A 19,741-nucleotide genomic window follows, 5' to 3' on the forward strand; every position below is an offset into this window, starting at 1 on the left:
GTGGTACGGGGAGACCATCAGCCATCGATTCCGAGCTGACAGGCTCCTAAATCATACCGTGGTGTTGGGACAAGTGCCACGAAGAATCTGCTAGTCGGACATTCCTGGACGAGCAACGAGGAAAGGAGGATCGGAGCCGTGTCAGGCTGCCGCTTGAATCAACCGTGTGGTGCGGTGTCGGAGTTGCAGGCAGCGCAGCTGGAGGCGTAGGGAGGACACGATGCAGTACCGTGAGTACGAATACGAAAATGAAGAAGATTATAAAGAAAAGTTGTAGGAAGCTCGGTAGGGCATAAGCTATAGGAGCGCAGGACTGCATAGTCAAGAAATGTAGTACTGGAGATAGAATAAAACTTACGTGTGGAACTTATTTGACAGTTGTGGTGCGTTTTGCTGTGTTGGCCGGTCCGACCAAGGCCTTCTCTTCCTGGCCGAGGTCGTGTTTGCAACATTGGCGTGTTGGTCCTCCACGAGCATAATCCAGGTCTCTTGTAGACAGTCAACTTCGTGCGGCGGAGAATTTTATTCGACCGGAGCATCCTCCAGAGTCAAAAGTAGGCACGATTCCCTGCCATAATGCGTCTTTGAATTTCTCTGCTGGTATCATTTTCGGCGGTCACCAGTGAGCCTAAATACACGAACTCATCGACCACCTCGATTTCGTCACCGTCAATATGAACTCGGGGTGGGAGGCTAACATTGTCTTCCCTAGAACCTCTTCCTTTCATGCATTTTGTCTTCGATGCGTTGATGGCAAGTCCAATCCGCCTAGCTTCAGCCTTCAGTCTGATGTACGTTTCCGCCATCATCTCAAAGTTCCGTGCCATAATGTCAATGTCATCGGCGAAGCCAAGGAGCTGGATGGACTTCCTGAATATCGTGCCACTCGTGTCTATCCCAGCTCTTCTGATCACACCTTCTAACGCGATGTTGAACAGCAGACACGAAAGTCCATCACCTTGCCGTAACCCCCTTCGAGATTCAAAGGGACTCGAGAGTGTCCCCGATACTCGAACAACACACATCACTCGATCCATCGGCGCCTTGACCAATCGCGTCAGTTTGTCCGGAAATCCGTACTCGTGCATAATCTGCCATAGCTGACCTCGATCGATTGTGTCGTATGCGGATTTGAAATCGATGAACAAATGATGTGTAGCCACGTTGTGTTCGCGGCATTTCTGCAGAACCTGCCGAATCGCGAAAATTTGGTCCGTGGTAGCGCGGGCACCCATGAATCCCGCCTGGTATTGCCCCACGAACTCTCTTGCAAATAATGACAGGCGGCGCACACTGGGGCAGATCAGTGATTTTCTCGGAAAAAATTAATAACTTTTGAACAAAGCATCCAATCAGAATACTGTCTTCCGTAAAGTTGTTTGTATTAGTTAAGCGCTTCTTCTGAATAAATTAATTAGTTCGCAACTTGGTCGTAGAGATGGCGCGTGAATCTAACTTTTGAATAAAGCATCCTAGACGTATGGTGTTTTGAACAAAGTTTTTTATCTATTAAAATGAAGGAAAGTTGCAGAAGACATAAAACTTCCATAACCTTTAGTTTCGGAGATATAGGGTGTATTCAAAAATATGATGCCAAAATTCTTATTTGTAATTTTTTGTATATTTTCATATGTTTGCTCTGGTTTCTGCATTTATTCCAACGAAGACAAACTAGGTGCAAATTTTCATTGCACTATTTGTGGAATTTATAGTGGTTTTAGTGAAATATTCCCGAAAAACATGATATTTTGCCTCTATTTTAGGTGGGTGGGATTCTCGTAGGGGCAGCAAAGGGCAGCTGGACTTTGTCTCTTTTGCTAGCTCATGTCATTGTCTAACATATACCAGAAAACTGAAGACATGATATTCGATGATTTTTTTTAATTTCACCTTTTGTAAACCGTTACAAGTATCTCTACTAATAAGGAAACCTGTCAGTTATGTATAATTTTTATTCGTTAAACTTTTTAAATTGCAGAAGCAGTAATGGTTTAAAGATTAAACTATCTCTTAAGTCACTATTTGTCAAATGAATCCGGTGGTTGTAATAATGCCAATACCTCGCTATTTTTTTTATTAATTGGGCTGAATTTTTCTTCGGTCTTTTTCGCAGACTTTTAATTAATGGATCTGGTTGTAAAAATAGTTTGATGTGCTTGTGTGATCTATTATCTTTACTAAAATTAATTTTGAGACACCACTAAACGAAATGCATGTTGAGCATATGGCATAGAATAAACAACTGTTGAAAATTTACATTGAAGGTGAATCCATTATAGCAACTTTGTGGATTATTGCTCAACACCGAAAATTGATCACTGAACTGAGACGAGAAAAAAATTCACGCTTATGAATACCAACTACTGAAACATTGACGTACATTAATAATTCTCGATTACTTTTTCGAAGAGATGGATCAGCTTTGTAAACAATGCATTTGATCGTCGGTTTGGCGTAACTGGTAGCTCGCTCACGTATACTAACACTACCATCAGATATGAGAAATTTTCTCCTGCATGATAGTGGTGTTAGTATGCGTGGATGAGCTACCAGTTACACCAAACCGACGATCAAATTCATTGTTTACAAAAGCTGATACGTCTCTTCGAAAAAGTAATCGATAATTGTACGTTGTACACGATCACGTTGGCACGGCAACACACAGCTTGTACGATGATGTCACATATACAACTTTACCTGGGTAATGCAGCTGATTGAGCTGACGTATACATGGTGGAAAGGGACGGATAATCGTGTAGTAAGATGATAGCATCAAAAACATGGCCGCCAGCCAGGCCCCTGGTTCGCTGGCAGCTCATAATAAGTAAACAATCTCAAAATTCAGCACAGCATTTGAAAATGGTAACATGTCAAAAATTTATATAATGTTTTTCATTATGTGAAACAGTTCATTTCAATGCAAAGGATGTTTTTATCGGTATATATAAAGTGAAATTAAAAAAAATCATCGAATATCATGTCTTCAGTTTTCTGGTATGTGTGTCATCGTCTAGATGACATGAGCTAACAAAAGAGACAAAGTCCAGCTGCCCTTAGCTGCCCTTTCGAGAATCCCACCCACCTAAAATAGAGGCAAAATATCATGTTTTTCGAGAATATTTCACTAAAACCACTATAAATTCCACAAACAGTTCAATGAAAATTCGCACCTAGTTTGTTTTCGTTGGAATAAATGCAGAAACCAGAGCAAACATATGAAAATATACAAAAAAGTTAACAAATAAGAATTTTGACATCATATTTTTCAATAAACCCTATATCTCCGAAACTAAAGGTTATGGAAGTTTTATGTCTTCTGCAACTTTCCTTCATTTTAATAGATAAAAAACTTTGTTCAAAACACCATACGTCTAGGATGCTTTATTCAAAAGTTAGATTCGCGCGCCATCTCTACGACCAAGTTGCGAACTAATTAATTTATTCAGAAGAAGCGCTTAACTAATACAAACAACTTTACCCAAGACAGTATTCTGATTGAATGCTTTGTTCAAAAGTTATTAATTTTTTCCGAGAAAATCACTGATCTGCCCCAGTGTGCGGCGGCATAGAATTTGGGAGAGTACCTTGTAGCCGGCACTCAGCAGTGTGATCGCACGGTAGTTGCAGCAATCAAACTTGTCGCCCTTTTTTTAGATTACGACACCTTCCATCCACTCCTCCGGTAATATCTCATCCTCCCAAATCTTGGAAATTACCCAGTGCAGCGCTCTAGCTAGTGCTTCACCACCGTATTTTAATAGCTCACTTGGTAGTTGCTCTACACCAGTTACTTTGTTGTTCTTCAGCCGATCGATCTCCTCTTCAACTTCTTGAAGATCAGGGGCCGGTAGCCTGTCGTCTTCTGCGCATGCTCCAAGGTCTGTTGCCGTTCCACCTTCGTTTTCTGCTGCTTCACCGTTGAGGTGCTCGTCATAGTACTGCTTCCACCTCTCAATCATCTCACACTCGTTCGTCCAAGTTTTTGCACATATCGGCTTGCGGCACGTAGCCTTTGCGCGAGCTATTTAGCTTCTCGTAGAACTTCCGTGTGTCGTTTACGCGGTACAGATTTTCCATCGCCTCGCGATCTCGGTCTTCCTGCTGACGCTTCTTCCTTTGGAAAACCGAGTTTTTTTCTGTTCCGCGCTTGTCTGTATCGCTCCATATTCAATCTCGTGTGGTGTTGCAGCATTCTCGCCCGTGCTGCATTCTTCTCCTCTACTAACAGTTTGCATTCGCCGTCAAACCAGTCATTTCTTCGGTCCGGGATTGCAGTACCTAGTGCCGCTGCAGCAGTACTTCCTATGGCTGAACGGATGTCCCTCCAGCCATCTTCAAGAGAAGCTGCACCAAGCTGCTCTTCCGTGGGTAGTGCAACTTCCAGCTGTTGCGCGTAGTCCTGGGCAATTCCGGCGTCCCGTAGTTACTCAATGTTGGTTCGCGGTGTTCGACTTCGACGGGTGTTATGCACCGTCGAGAGTTTTAGCGCATGCATACTGCAACTAGGTAGTGGTCCGAATCTATGTTCGCACTGCAGTACGTGCGGACGTTGATAATGTCGGAGATGAATTTCCCGTCGATTAGAACGTGATCGATTTGGTTTTCTGTGTGTTGGTCAGGTGGCTTTGTGGATATCGTTGCGGGGGAAAAAGGTACTTCGAACTATCATACCCCGAGAGGCTGCAAAGTTCACGCATCGTTGGCCGTTGTCGTTCGATACGGCATGTTTGGCCCGATTGCCGGTCTATACATTGCCTCCCGTCCTACCTGAGCGTTCATGTCGCCGATGACGATTTTGACGACCCGTTGCGAACAGCCGTCGTACACCTGCTCCAGCTGCGCATAGAACGCTTCTTTCTCGTCGTCGGGTCTCCCTTCGTGTGGGTAGTACACGTTGATGATGCTGTAGTTGAAGAAACGGCCCTTAATCCTCAACTTGCACATCCTCGCGTTGATCGGCTGCCAACCAATCACGCGTTGGCGCATCTTACCCAGCACTACAAAGCCGGTTCCCAGCTCGTTGGTGGTGCCACAGCTCTGGTAGAAAGTAGCCACTCGATGTCCGCTTTTCCATACCTTTTGTCCCGTCCAGAAAAGTTCCTGCAGTGCTACGACTTGGAAGTTGCGTGGTTAAAGTTCGTCATAGATTAACCTATCGCAGCCCGGGAAGCCGAGTGATTTGCAGTTCCATGTTCCGAGTTTCCAATTGTAGTACTCATTTCCTCGCATAGGTCTGTGCCGATGGTTCCGATCCGTATTTCTGTCTTCCGTATTTGCAACTTTATGTTTTTTTTTCCGGGTGGCTTGTTGGGCCTGTCCCAACCCCCTGTCTCGCCGGGGGACCATCGTGTACAGCTCTGTTTAGAGTCCCATGCTGGCACTAGGACGGTGATCAGCCGCTGCTAACATGGAGAACAGATGCCGTTTTGAGCCGCACCTCCATGGTGAACAGACGCTCGGGTTTGATGAGGCATTTTCTCTATCACCGTACTATGGTTACCGCGCCAGTGTTCGCGTCGCACCTCTTAACTTTGCTATTGCCGGACTGGCAACATTGCCCAGGCTACGCCACCCAACTGTGTCCATGTTTCAGCTGGTAGTCTTTTGTTATCATATGACTCGGGGACCAGGGCTAGGTATTCCGCTCCTTCCAGGTTTTCAACTCAGCATTTTGTAGCCCATTTTTTAGCGGATGTAATCCGAGTATTTATAAAAAAAAAGGGTTTTCCAATTGCACTTAGCACTATTTGTTTATTCACTACTTTCACTTAAACTTACTTTTACAACATTATTTTCGAGACTCACTAACTAACTAACTAACTAAAGCTCCTATCTAAGGACGTCTCGAAACCTAGCTTCCTAATCTAGATTGCTGAAGTCATCTGAAAACCGTCGTTAGCGCCGCAATGTGTTCGGTCTCATCGTCACGTTCCAGATGCCGTGTTACGATCGTCGCTGCAATTTCGTTTGCCGCTGATGAGAACTATGAGGAAGAATCGATGAGCTAGTCAGATTCGCTTGACAAATGTTCTATGCGTGGGAATACTTCATGGTTTAGGATCTCGTACATAACTTCTCCCTATTAACGTTCAACTCGATGCTGTTGTTTGACAATTTACTTGGTTTGACTATATTTTTTGGCCAAATCGTCCTTATTTCTCTGAACAGGTAAGCAGATGTTATCCGGAATATGTTTATTATGAAAATTCCTCCATACGAAACATGGTAATTTATTGTTTCTGATTCGTCGATACGTTTTCTATTCTTGATATGTAATTCTTGCAAAGATTGTGTTTCTGTTAATATTGTCTTCGATTTCTTGATTAACGTTGATTGTAGTTGTAACATTTCCAAAACGTCAAATTGGGTGTTTTCGAATGTCTCATTTTCTATTTCAATGGAACGGTTTCTAAATGTGATAAGGAATGATCCGGTAATGTTCTTTGGACCGTAACCACAACTATTATTTAATTGCATAGCTCTAAGTGCGTTGCGAATGAGTACTTTTCCATTTCCAATAGTCTGAATTTCTCGATGTCTATTGTATTTCTTAAAAGGACAGTTACTTGGATTTCCTCTTAGTAATTTGTGTATGCATTTATGATCATACACATTTTTCATTATTTGTAAATTGCATATGATATTTCGTTCGATGCTAACGCATGTATCATTCATGACAAATGTTGCATTCGCCCCTAACACTGCATGGGTGAAAATGGAATACAATGGAAGAACCGCCGCTGATTCCAGAAATTCATAGACCTGTACATCGTTGTTTGTAGAAATTCCTGCATTTTCTAACTTCTCGATTATGAAATCAAGTTATGTTGTGTGGTGAATGTTTTTTTATTCAACGCCGCCTAGCTTAGCCATGACGATTGAATCCAAGATATCATCCAAATGTCGTTGAATCACGTCCATGTTCAAGACAATCCTCAGGAAATGTTGTAACTGTTCCCAGGATAGTTTAAAATTTCTAAAGACTAATCTGACTTGTAAGCTTGCCTTTTTCTTCTTTTTCGTTATAAATAATTGTTGGAAAATTGTTAATTCTAGCTTGAAATTGATTATTGATTTTAATTTGTTCGTAGTTGATAATAATAAGTTGCGCATTTAAATGATGTAAATAACTAATCTTTTGATTATACTATATTGCGTAGAATGTTGACAGCTCTTTTGTTTTTTTCAAGGGTTGAGTTTTTAAAATGCTTGACTTGTTTGAGTGAATTTTATTTTTTTTTAATATCTTTAAATTCTATTTTATTTGTATTTGAATTTAATTGACTAATCATTATGTTATATTGTGTTAAATTCTCTTGAAACGTATCTAGTCTAAACGTATGAACGAGCCAATCATACCCTAATTTTATGAAAGTTTTGCCAATCTTAAGAGCTACGATACCTGGATTACCATTCAGATCCGTGACTTCGAGATGTGTACCAGGTGTTTGATGGTCTTGTTATAGACGTCTAGTCCAGAAGCGAAACATGGAGTGACGAGTGCCACAAATAGTATCTATGACTTCATCGTTACCTAAAAGCATATATATACGAAATATTTTAGAATCCAATAATCAGAAACAGGCATTTACTAGCTACATGTAGAATTTTGATAAATTTCCAAAAAATATGCATCTAACATACATATTTTCATGAATGCATGGTGCTAGTAGTTCATTTGTCTTATTCTTTTTAATTTTGCTTTATGAACTTTTCGATTCTCTTCATCAATTATATTCACGTCTCTGTTTTCTCTTACTTTTCTTTCGTTGTATCTTTCTTGATGTTTTACGTTTGAATAAGCTACAATCCCAGAAACCAGTTGGAGATCAACAATTTTTAAAGTGTCCAAAATATCCCCTCCAGTCCGAAGAAGCCCGCCACGACGGTAAATAGACATTTGAGTGATGGACATTTTTTCCACATCCAAGATTCATCTGAAAAATCCAAAATTATTCATACAGCCAGCACCACATATCGTCCGTTCAGATTGTCTCTTCCAACCCGCTGAACAAAGGAATGCAATTCGTCTTGCTTATTTTTGCTTCGGACAGTCTGAAAGCATTCGCAAAGCATCAGCAAAAACAAAAGCAAAGTATGAAAGAAATGACGCCAGAATGTCCATAATAATAATAGAAAAATTTGCACAAGGCACACGATCTGTACAAAGCAAAGAAAAATTACCCTTCTCGCATCGCTGCTGTCTGGCTGGGAGCCTTTCATATGGAAATGGCCTCGCTCCAAGCCAGGCATGCTAATGGGGATGGGAAATGCTTTCATGTCACAATATTTCTTGCTTTTCAGACCCGGTATAAATCAAAAAGACATCGTCCCGGTAAACAATGGTACGTTCCAGCGCCCCCCATCAGGAGACGAGAAAAATTGCTCCCCACATCTGGGCGTGTGTCCGTCCTCTTCTCGGGAGATGAAGGAAAATTGCTCATATTTTCCGTTTTCTTCGTCATTTATTATTTCCTGCCCCCCGAGTACCCTCGCACCGACAGCCAACCCAGGGACCAACGCAAATCAAGTTCCGGAATTTCTTTTTCTTGTGCCAAGAACGCAGTGAGTGGTGCACCGAAATGCACACACATGAAGGAGCAAAATTGCGTTTTGTACGTGATTTTGTTGTTGTTGCCTCCGAATGGAAAGTATAATTCCACTTTGGGTCTGCGGGGAGGTAGGTTGAGCCTGTGACGCCGGAAAATGGTAAAGCATTTCTCTCATTCTTTTCCATCTCACTTTCCCATTTCGCTTTCCCCGGTGGAGCGGTGGAAGTTGCATACATCATTCTTTTATTTAATTTTAATTTAAGTCAATCATTGTGACAGTTTGATATTTCCTTCGTCGTCGGCAATGCAGCCGCTTGACGCTAAAGCTAGTTCCTACGAGCGATTATTCAGATGTGTCAGACTAGCTTTTTTCGCTCGAAATTTCAGACACGGCAAATTGCGTGTTGTGCAGGTTTCAAAGCGTTCCTCTGACGGCGCGACAATTGGCATGTTTAGTGGTTTGCTTGCGGTCGTGTTTTTACACGGACCGGCTGGATGTCAGTTTTAGCAATGACATCATAATTGTTGGTATGGGAATGGGTAGACTTTCAACATTTTGATTTTTGGTTTTCGAAAATATAACTTTGAATTGGTATATTGCTTGATTAGCATTCCATATAACATTCTGATTTATGAAGGGTTTACCAGTGTTGCGAAAATATAAAAAAAAAAAAACATTGAACTCTTACTTGAGATCATTTACCTACGATTGTTTCCTTCGGCAAATTAGCTGCCCAAGAAACAATTATGCAGCCTTTTGGCTTTCACATTGATTTATTGTGGTTTTATAACGACAATAAGCATTTTTTTAGTTTAAATACAGCTTTTAATAGTACAGCCAAGCGGAATTCAACTCTGCGCATCTCAATCTGTGCCCAGTACTTCATCTGCGCCAAAAGGTGTGCCATGCGTTGTGCTGAACGAGCCAAAGTGGCGCAATAAAGATGTCAGTCTCAGTATACCATGAGTTTGGCAACCCTGCAGTTATGACTTTTGAGATTGTTTGTTTACTACTTCAAGCTCTCAGCTCCAGCCCCCATTAGTAGTGTGTTCTGTGTATTGTGTCTGTACGAGTTTCAGTGGTAGAGCGTTTTGCGCTCCCACTAGTACGACAAAATGGAAGTTTTGTCGGAAGACGACATAGATGACCAATCATCTAAACAAAATGATGATGTGATCCCTGGTTCGTCATCTCAGTCTGTTAATAGGCAGGCTGAGAAAAGCTTCCGATCACGGGCCTATCCAAATAACTCGACTGGTCCATGGGTTGTCTACTTTCAGCCCAAAAACAAACCTTTGAATGTGGTACAAATTTCAAATGATTTGACGAAGTGATTCCCGGCCGTGACCGAAATCACGTAGGTTAGGCACAACAAACTTAGGGTTTCCGTCTCTAACCTTAAGCAAGCTAATGAGATTGCTGTCTCCCAGCTCTTTACTCTCGAGTATAGAGTTTACATCCCAGCTCATGATGTGGAGATTGAAGGTGTGGTTACCGAAGCGAGTCTGACCCCCGAGATCTTGGAGAAGCAGGCGGTTGGCCGTTTCAAGAACCCCTTGCTTCCCCCGGTGAAGATACTGGATGTCCAAAAACTGGGCTCAGTATCTGTCAGCGAGGGTAAAAAGAGTTTTACCCTCACAGACTCGTTTCGTGTAACCTTTTCTAGTTCAGCCCTTCCTCACTACATCGAGCTGGGAAAACTTCGACTACCTGTGCATTTGTTCGTTCCCCGGGTCATGAACTGCCAAAACTGTAAGCAGTTGGGACATACGGCCTCCCACTGTGGCAGCAAGGCACGCTGTTCCAAATGCGGGGAGAAGCATGAGGATGGCGCTTGTGCAGCTACTGTACTAAAATGCGTGTACTGCAAAGGATCTCCGCCTCATGGTCTCTCGTCGTGCCCGGTGTACAAACAACGCGGGGAGAAACTAGAACGCTCTCTTAAGGAACGTTCCAGGCGGTCTTTTGCAGAAATGCTTAAGACAGCCAAGCCATCGACCAACGACGCAAATCGCTTCGCTCTTTTGTCATATGACGTGTCTGACTCTGACTTGGCTGAGGAAGGAATTCCTTTCAGTTTTCCGGAAGCTTCTTCACGGAAACGAAGACGCATCCGTTCACGGATAGTTACTGATCAGGAACCTCAAACCAGCTTGCACAAATCAAGGAGTGGTGGAAAAAAGGAAGTTTCAACTCCTCCCGGTTTCCGAAGAACTGACTATACCCAGGATTTTCCATCACTCCCGGGGACATCCAAAACCCCTGATGCTCCATTTTTAAGAACAGAAGCCCCTTCTTCATCTGGGTTGTTCTCATTTGATGACATTGTGGACGTTATCCTCAAGTACCTCGATATTTCTGATCCTCTGAAAAGCATTGTTCTGGCAATGCTTCCTACTGTGAAGACCCTCTTGCAGCAATTGACATTGAAGTGGCCCCTCCTTGCTGCAATCATTTCCTTCGATGGATAATTTTCCAAACGAGGTCTGGGATTTGATCACTGTTCTACAGTGGAATTGCCGAAGCCTTATTCCAAAATTAGACTCTTTTAAGTTTTTAGTTCACAATAATGATTGTGATGCATTTGCTCTTTGTGAAACTTGGCTCTCTTCAGATAAAGATCTTCCTTTTCATGATTTTAACATTATTCGACTGGATCGTGAGGATTCGCGTGGAGGAGGGGTACTTTTGGGGATCAAAAAGTGCCATTCCTTCTATAGAGTAAATCTTCCACAATTTCCAGGTATTGAAGTTGTCGCATGTCAAGCTATTTTTAATGGCACGAGCCTTTGTATTGCTTCTGTTTATATTCCTCCTAGAGCCGTTGTTGATCGAAAACAACTTTCAGATATATGTTCGGTACTTCCTGCTCCACGGTTGATTATGGGAGATTTTAATTCCCACGGTACAGGCTGGGGGGAACTGTATGATGACAACCGTTCTACATCTGCGACAGCTTTAATATGACAATTCTTAACAATGGAGAAGTAACACGTTTGGCTGGTCCATCCTCAAATGGAAGTAAATTAGACCTCACACTTTGCTCTAACTCATTATCGTTGGATTGCACGTGGAATGTGATCTAAGATCCCCACGAGTGATCACTTGCCGATCAAAATTTCGCTTGCCAGTGGGTTTAATCCGTCGGAATCCGTTAACGTTGCGTACGACCTCACCCGTAATATCGATTGGACAACGTTCAAGACCGCGATTGAGGAAGCCGTGTCGTCGGTAGAAGTGCTTCCACCGTTGGAGGAACATAACTTCCTCTCCAATCTGATCTTGGACAGCGCACTTCGAGCTCAAACTCGGCCGGTTCCTGGAACGTCTTTCCGAAAGAAACCTCCTTCCCCTTGGTGGGACCACCAATGCACTGAGGTTTATCGTAAAAAGTCCGACGCGTTTAAGCTTTTTCCGGAAACGTGGAACACCCGTGCATTTCGAAGCGTACTTGGCTCTTGAACGCGAACTCAAAAGCCTCATCAAAGCCAAGAAACGCGGATACTAGCGGCAATTCGTGGACGGGTTATCGCGCGAAACGTCGATGAATACGCTTTGGAACGCGGCGCGAAGGATGCGTAACCGGTCTTCGAACAACGAGAGCGAGGAGTACTCAGATCGTTGGATTCTCAAGTTCGCGCGAAAAGTATGTCCTGATTCCGTGCCGGCACAGATGATTCCTCGCGAAACGACGAATTCGGTAGACGAGATCAGTCAGCCTTTTTCAATGCTGGAGCTCTCACTCGCACTCCTTTCGTGGGGCAATTCGGCTCCGGGGGCTGATAGAATCAAGTTCAACTTGTTGAAGAACCTCTCAGACGTCGCTAAAAGGCGCATGTTGAACTTGTTTGGTCAGTTCCTGGAGCTTAATATTGTTCCGGATGATTTGAGGCGCGTGAGAGTAATAGCCATTAAAAAGCCTGGAAAACCCACGTCAGATCACAACTCGTATCGTCCCATCGCGAATTCGAAAATGTTTGGAGAAAATGATCCTTTTTCGCTTGGACAAATGGGTTGAGACAAACAACCTACTCTCAGATACTCAATTTGGTTTCCGTAGGGACAAGGGAACGAACGACTGTCTCGCGTTGCTTTCCACAGAAATTCAGTTGGCTTTTGCTAAAAAAGAGCAAATGGCTTCTGTATTCTTGGATATCAAGGGGGCTTTTGATTCAGTATCGATTGAAGTCCTTTCAGACAAACTCCACGCTTGTGGCCTTTCTCCATTAATAAATAACTTTGTGTACAATTTGCTGTCAGAGAAACATATGAGCTTTTCTCATCGAAACTCTACAGCTTCTCGATTTAGTTACATGGGTCTCCCCCAGGGCTCATGTATAAGCCCCTTTTTGTATAATTTCTACGTCAGAGAAATTGACAATTGTCTAAGTGACAACTGCACGCTGAGACAACTTGCAGATGACGGAGTAGTGTCTATGACAGGGCCCAGAGAGGCCGACCTGCTAGGACCCTTACAGGATACCTTAGACAATTTGTCTACTTGGGCTATTCAGCTAGGTATCGAATTCTCCACGGAGAAAACTGAGTTGGTCGTTTTTTCTAGGAAGCATATCCCAGCACAACCGAAGCTTAAACTTTTGGGTAAGCCGATCACTCATTCCATGTCTTTCAAATATCTTGGGGTCTGGTTCGATTCCAAATGCACCTGGAGATCCCACATTGAGTATCTGAGACGAAAATGCCAACTAAGGATCAATTTTCTCCGAACAATTACCGGAACGTGGTGGGGAGCCCATCCGCAAGATCTTCTAACGTTGTACCGGACAACGATTTTATCGGTTTTAGAGTACGGTAGTTTTTGCTTCCAGTCGGCGGCTAAAACTCACATCATCAAACTGGAACGTATCCAGTATCGTTGTCTTCGTATCGCGTTAGGATGCATGCACTCGACTCATACGATGAGTCTCGAAGTGTTGGCGGGCATGTTGCCACTCTCTGATCGGTTTTCGGAATTATCCCTCAGGATCCTCACCCGTTGTGAAGTTATGAACCCACTGGTAATCGAAAACTTTGAGAAGCTTCTTGAGCTCAACCCTCAAACTCGTTTTATGACATTGTACTACGTGTACATAACACAGGATGTCAGCCCTTCACAGCATAATCCTCATCGTGTATGCTTCTCCGACTTCGGCAATTCAGTCAGTTTTGATTTATCTATGACGCAAGAGATTCGCGGAATCCCAGAGCATCATCGTTCCATGATTGCTCCGTCAATTTTCGCTGCAAAGTTTGGCCAAGTTGATTCCGCAAGATCGTTCTTCACAGATGGATCACTAATAGAGGCGTCCGCTGGTTTTGGTATTTATAACGAATTTCATAGCGCCTCTCGAATGCTTCAAGCTCCTTCTTCCGTATATGTTGCTGAGCTGGCGGCAATATATTATACGCTAGAAACGATCGCCTCAATTCCACCAGATCACTATTTTATTTTTACGGATAGTCTCAGTTCTGTCGAGGCTATTCGCTCCATGAGGCCGGTAAAGCACTCCTCGTATTTTCTCATGAAAATACGAGAGCTTTTAAGTGCTTTATCTTTAAGATCTTTTGTCATCACCTTTGCATGGGTCCCATCTCATTGCTCGATTCCGGGCAATGACATGGCTGACTCACTTGCTAAGGTGGGCGCTATGGGAGGCGATATTTACGATCGACAAATCGCCTACGATGAATTTTTCTTCATTTATCGTCAACAGGCACTCGTCAGCTGGCAGAATAAGTGGAGTGAAGGGAGTTTGGGACGATGGCTATATTCGATCATCCCTAAGGTGTCGAAGAGTCCTTGGTTCAAGGGGTTGGATGTGGGTCGAGACTTCATTCGTATGATGTCTCGCCTCATGTCCAATCACTATTCGTTAAACGCTCACTTGTTCCGTGTTGGGCTGGAGGACAGCAATCTCTGTTAATGTGGACAAGGTTACCAGGACGCAGATCACATTATTTGGTCATGTGCTGAGCATCGCGGAGTCAGATCTGAACTGTACGATTCCCTTCGGGCTCGAGGTAGACAACCTAATGTTCCAGTTCGGGATATTTTGGATAGACGTGATCTGGAGTTTATGAAGCTCATATATGTTTACTTTAAGAATATTAACCTTAGTTTGTAAGTTTGATTAACCTTGTGTTTAGTTTGTATTTTGTACGTGTGGGTTCCCGAATAAAAATTTACCATACAAAAACAATAGAACCTATTGTTACAATACAATAAAACCTATTGTAGCAACAATAAATGTTATTGTCAAAAACAATAAAAATACAATAGAACTTATTGTTCTGTGCAATAAAATCTTTTGTTTATGAGACATTTACAATAGAAGTTACCGTAACCATAAAAAAATCATTTTTTTCTCTAACAAATTTGATCTTATTACAATAAATTTTATTGTTTTTTTATTGTGCAAAATTTTGATTCCATAGAATTTGTTGTAAATCTATTGTGGTGACTATCTAATTATCTGACCAATACAATAGAATTAAAATAAGATTAATTGTCAACAATAGAATCTATTGTATTTTATTGGTATTTTATTGTAATTGTATGGTTATTTTTATCCGGTTTATGTTTGTTTTCAAGATGAATAGAAATAAGTTCATGTTTTAGGATTAATTAAACATTTGTATCGTAAACCACATTTCAAACCTTCTTCTCCCTTTTTCCATTCAAAAAAATTGTTAATATCCACTAACCTCGAGACAACCGCGAGAATCCGGTCCAGCTCCTCTAACTTTAAATATAAGACATCAATAATGTATAACGAAAATGATAACTCGGCTCTGTAAAGTTTATTCGATTGAGCCTGTACAAATAAAGTAATTAATAAAAAAAATGTAGATGAATCTATGACAAAAGATGGAAGGACAAAAGGTCGAAGGACAAAAGGTCGAAAGACAAAAGGTCGAAGGGCAAATGGTCGAATTAAACTTAGAGGGATAAAAGAGTACTTCCCCGCCAAATGGCGAATCGGGTAAACTCGACCTCGGCCGGTTTGCAGAAAACTCCGGCTTGGGATAAAAGATAATCGGCTGTAGTCGATTGCTGGATCCGAGTGAAGGTAGCCAAGTATCCCAAGTAACATTTAACGTTTTATGAAGTACTACAAGGCTTCTATAAAACAACATTCATAAAACCCTGGTCAAGATAGCTTTGTCTATATTACATCCACCAAAACCTTATTAAGACTAGAATCTGTCTAGTTGGCCCACCCTGAAGAAGGTTCTAAAGAGTGCATTATCGAGACATTTCAAGAATGACTTGCTGCAAAAAGGTTATATGACGAATGCATTGAGAGCCATTTGAAATCCTTATTAAAAGTACAATAAAAGCCATTTGGCATCAAAACTTGTTCCATTTGCCTTTGATGCTTGCTAAGCGCGCTAAAAATAAAGCATCAATCAAGATAAAAAGGGATACATAAATATCGTCCGATCTTGCCAAATTCATTGTTCAAAAATGAATCTGTCAAAAATCCTCATAAATTTCCTCACCATTAAAGTGAAAGAATTACTAAAATTATCGAAACTCATATTGTAGTCTATTTTTAGGTGACAGATTAAATCGAATGTGAAATGTGCTTCGGAAGATCGATAAAAATAAGTCCGCCTTCGGAAAACGATGATATGACTAATTATTTTTAATTTAGGAAATAAAATATAGTTATATGTTATATTAATCATTGCTCCCAGCCGAAACAAATTGATGATCTTCGTAATCTCTATTATTTAATTGATGAGAATAACATTATTTTAAAGGAAAAACATCTTGAAAAACGAAGATTGTAAAAAAGCAAATGCAATAATAACAATATGGCGATAGCATAAACATTAATTTTCCATAAGCCATTTGTGAAAAAGCTGTTTTGCTTTGATGAAATCGCTAACAAATGCAAAACATTTTAATGCGGCTTTTATGAAAACAATTTGCAGACTGAATTGTTTTTATCTGAAGCCATTTTGCTTGATCCTATTCCGTTCAATTTTATGACGGCATTAATGGTGGCAAAGTTGCCTGGGAAACGATGTTCTACTCCAGCGTTGGATCAACAAGTTGCGTGTCATCCTTGATAAGCGCACATAAACTTCATCGCATCATCCGGAAGAAGGAAAACTTTTCGGTAACAATTAAGTTTCCAGGAACAGTTAACCCTTTCGCCGAATGAAATCGTTGCTATGGCTCGGAAGGCAGCCGATTTCCAGCTGACGGACAGCTTCTGAAGTTTCCTGTAAGCAGTTTTTCGCAGTCCCAGTTTGGCACTGATGCTATTCGGATCACACCTCAACGTTATTTCTGAAGAAGACTGCCATTGACAATATGCTGTGTATTCCCATCAATGCTTCGAAAACCGCATTCACTTCGCTCCTCTCAGTCGGCTGCTTTGTTTTTGTTGACCAATTTTGTCGGAGCTGCCCTCCCAGAAAGTTCTGGAATTGGATTCCTTTTCTCTTCCATCGACAGCATTGCTAGAATCATTATTCGATTATCCTTTGGCATTTCCTTGTGACTCTGCGTTTGAAAGCCCCACTCGATTATGTTTTTCTCTGTCTCTAGGCGGATCCATCTTTATAGTTTTATTTGTAAACAGTGGGTGGTTTTGTGACACACTTCATTGACACCAAAACGCATCAATATATGCTTTTTGATCCCGTTTGAAACCGAACGGTTTCATAATTTCTTTTATAATGATAAAACACCTTTATGGATTATGTCGTGACATCAATAAAACAAATACCTATTGATTTACTGAACAGTTTTATAAAGGCATAGAATGCCGCATTAAATTCATTTTTAAAACCAGAAACTTTTTGATTTTTTGGTCAGGCCTTGAAAGGTTTTTAAAACAGCATAAAGCTGAATTACTAATCAAGAACGTTTTGCACTTTTAAATGCTGTATTTAAACTAAAAAGATTGCTCATTACCGTTATAAAACAACAATAAATCAGAGTGAAAGCCAAAAGGCTGTTAAATTGTTACTTGGGATCAGATCCAGCAACTTGCAATTTCTTAACGCGAATACGACGAACAATGGAATATCTTGGTTCCACTTCATTTTCGAAACAGTATGTCGCAATAAAAGGCAATTAAAGCACATACATACATACAAGTGGACTTCTTATTAATCAACAATTTGTTTGAATTCGCACCTTGTGTGTATAATGCTCCGTCGTCACTGCTTGTATTGGGACTTGTAGGTCCCTTTCCGTGCTTCACATCTTGCAGCATCTTTGCCTTCACCAAATCCGACATAAGTATCGCTCCTGTGGCCTCCAGCCCCATAATCATCGGCTCGTAGTGATCTGGTAACCCCATCAGCAGCAACACTACCAACCATGAATCATCAACCTTGACACCATTCGAAGCTAGTTTATGACTAGTACTCATCAGCTCGTTGACGTATTCCTCCCCACTTGAACTATTGATCAGACGGATAGAGGTCATCTTCCGTAGCAATCCAATTTTTTACGTTAATCCGGTATCTTGAAACGCTGTCACTAGCTTTTTCCAAGCTTCTGCTGCATCCACCGCATCTTGGATGAGACTATAATTGTGGCTGAGATAGATCGTCGCTAACGCTCGCATCTTGATATCATTTGCAACAACTACACCTTCAGCAAACCCAACGGCATTCCAACTTCCTTCACAGATCACAATCATCCGCATCGCAAATGCCCAGGTGGAATAGTTTTCGCTCCCCTTCAACTTCTCTATGGCTGGCATCACAATGGCTCCCGTCGTAACTCTTCCGTTTCTGCCTACATCAGCTGGCATATTTTTTTTTCCTTTGCTTTGTTTTCCGTCGATCTTGTTTTCCGTGCTGAGCACCAATGCTACCGACGCCAGGGAGGCAGCTCCCACACCTGGACCCTACCTATCGACCCATCAACTCATGAAGCGGGGACCAACGGCTTTACTTCCCTTCCGAAGGAAGGCGTGATCAGAGATGTTATACCTCAGAACATCCCGGCGGCGCCGACTGGGATTGAACCCAAGCCTGCTGGGTGAGAGGTAATCACGCTTACCACTACAACACCGGCGCCGCTCGCTGGCATCTTAAATTCCTTGAATTTTCTTCCAGCTACCCTTAGCAGAGTTAGAATAAAACGAGTGCTTCTGGTTTGATGGTTGAAAATTGAATGATGGTTTATTACGTCTAAAAAATTTAGGTAAATTAGAACAGTCACGTAGCTAAGGGTAGTCGCGGGTTACTTCACATCAGAAATATTGAATAATAGCACAGACTTAACACTTGATAACAGGCAACATACATCCACTACAACATCCAGTAGACCATTAGAAAGATTGTTTTTATCAAGTTCAGCAGGCTATGCTTCGGAGGCAGGCTTTGCGGCAGTACTCGGATCATGTCCAGAAATGGCAAAAGTTGACATGTAATTATAAATGCTTATAATTAAAAAAAAAACTTTATTTTAATCGTGTAACCATTCTTATCTAACTTTTCGTAATATGTTAATTAAGCCAAATTAAAACATGTGTGTTTAAAACCAAAGGTGTATTTAATTGAGGTATGAATAGAGGTGTGGTGTGCGGTATTGAATACCTCCCGCATAGAGATGCTAGCCGCTCACTTACTACGAACATAACCCTGCGCACTCTCTTCCTCTTCGTAATCGAACCGTCATCGCGTGTTGATGCTTGGGTAAGTGGCTGGCAAAACCTGCAACCGGATTCCTCAGTGAATGGCCGAACTTCATATTGGCGATTCTGCCAGGTAATTCCTGGGACTAGTACAAACTAGTCTGGAAGGCCACCGGAAAATCGATCGAACATGGTTAATGGTGCATCTGGACCGCCCAAAGATTACTTGAAAGTGGTTGATCGTGGACGGGTGGGATCCCTACGTTGTGTTGCGGTACGGATAAGTACGGAGACGAATAAATGGAATAAATCACACCAATGTGCTTGGCCGTCCTGGCACCAGGCGCCTAATACATAGGTGACACAGTAGGAAGAAGTGTTAGTTTGTTTACTAAAATGAACTATGCCCATTATGTTATGGCAAGTTTTGCTATAAGAAATGCTCCTCGTGTTTATTAGCGAAATTCACATCAAATGTTGATTAATTGCGTACGAAATCAATTTGGCACGGCATTTGTGACCAGCGTACACCTTCCAGCCTTATGAAACAGGTCAAAAACCGTCCAAATTCGCCCAAA

General features: G+C 41.8%; 1 pseudogene; it reads right to left on the reverse strand.

The window, feature by feature from the left end:
* Positions 1-6,054: 6,054 nt before the first annotated feature.
* On the reverse strand, positions 6,055-18,005 carry LOC135697067 (uncharacterized; annotated as a pseudogene).
* Between the last annotated feature and the right edge of the window lie 1,736 nt (positions 18,006-19,741).

Source organism: Ochlerotatus camptorhynchus, unplaced genomic scaffold, assembly GCF_037179485.1.
Source record: "Ochlerotatus camptorhynchus isolate MF236.1 unplaced genomic scaffold, CSIRO-AGI_Acam_v1.1 ptg000066l, whole genome shotgun sequence".
Classification (NCBI taxonomy): Eukaryota; Metazoa; Arthropoda; class Insecta; order Diptera; family Culicidae; genus Ochlerotatus; species Ochlerotatus camptorhynchus.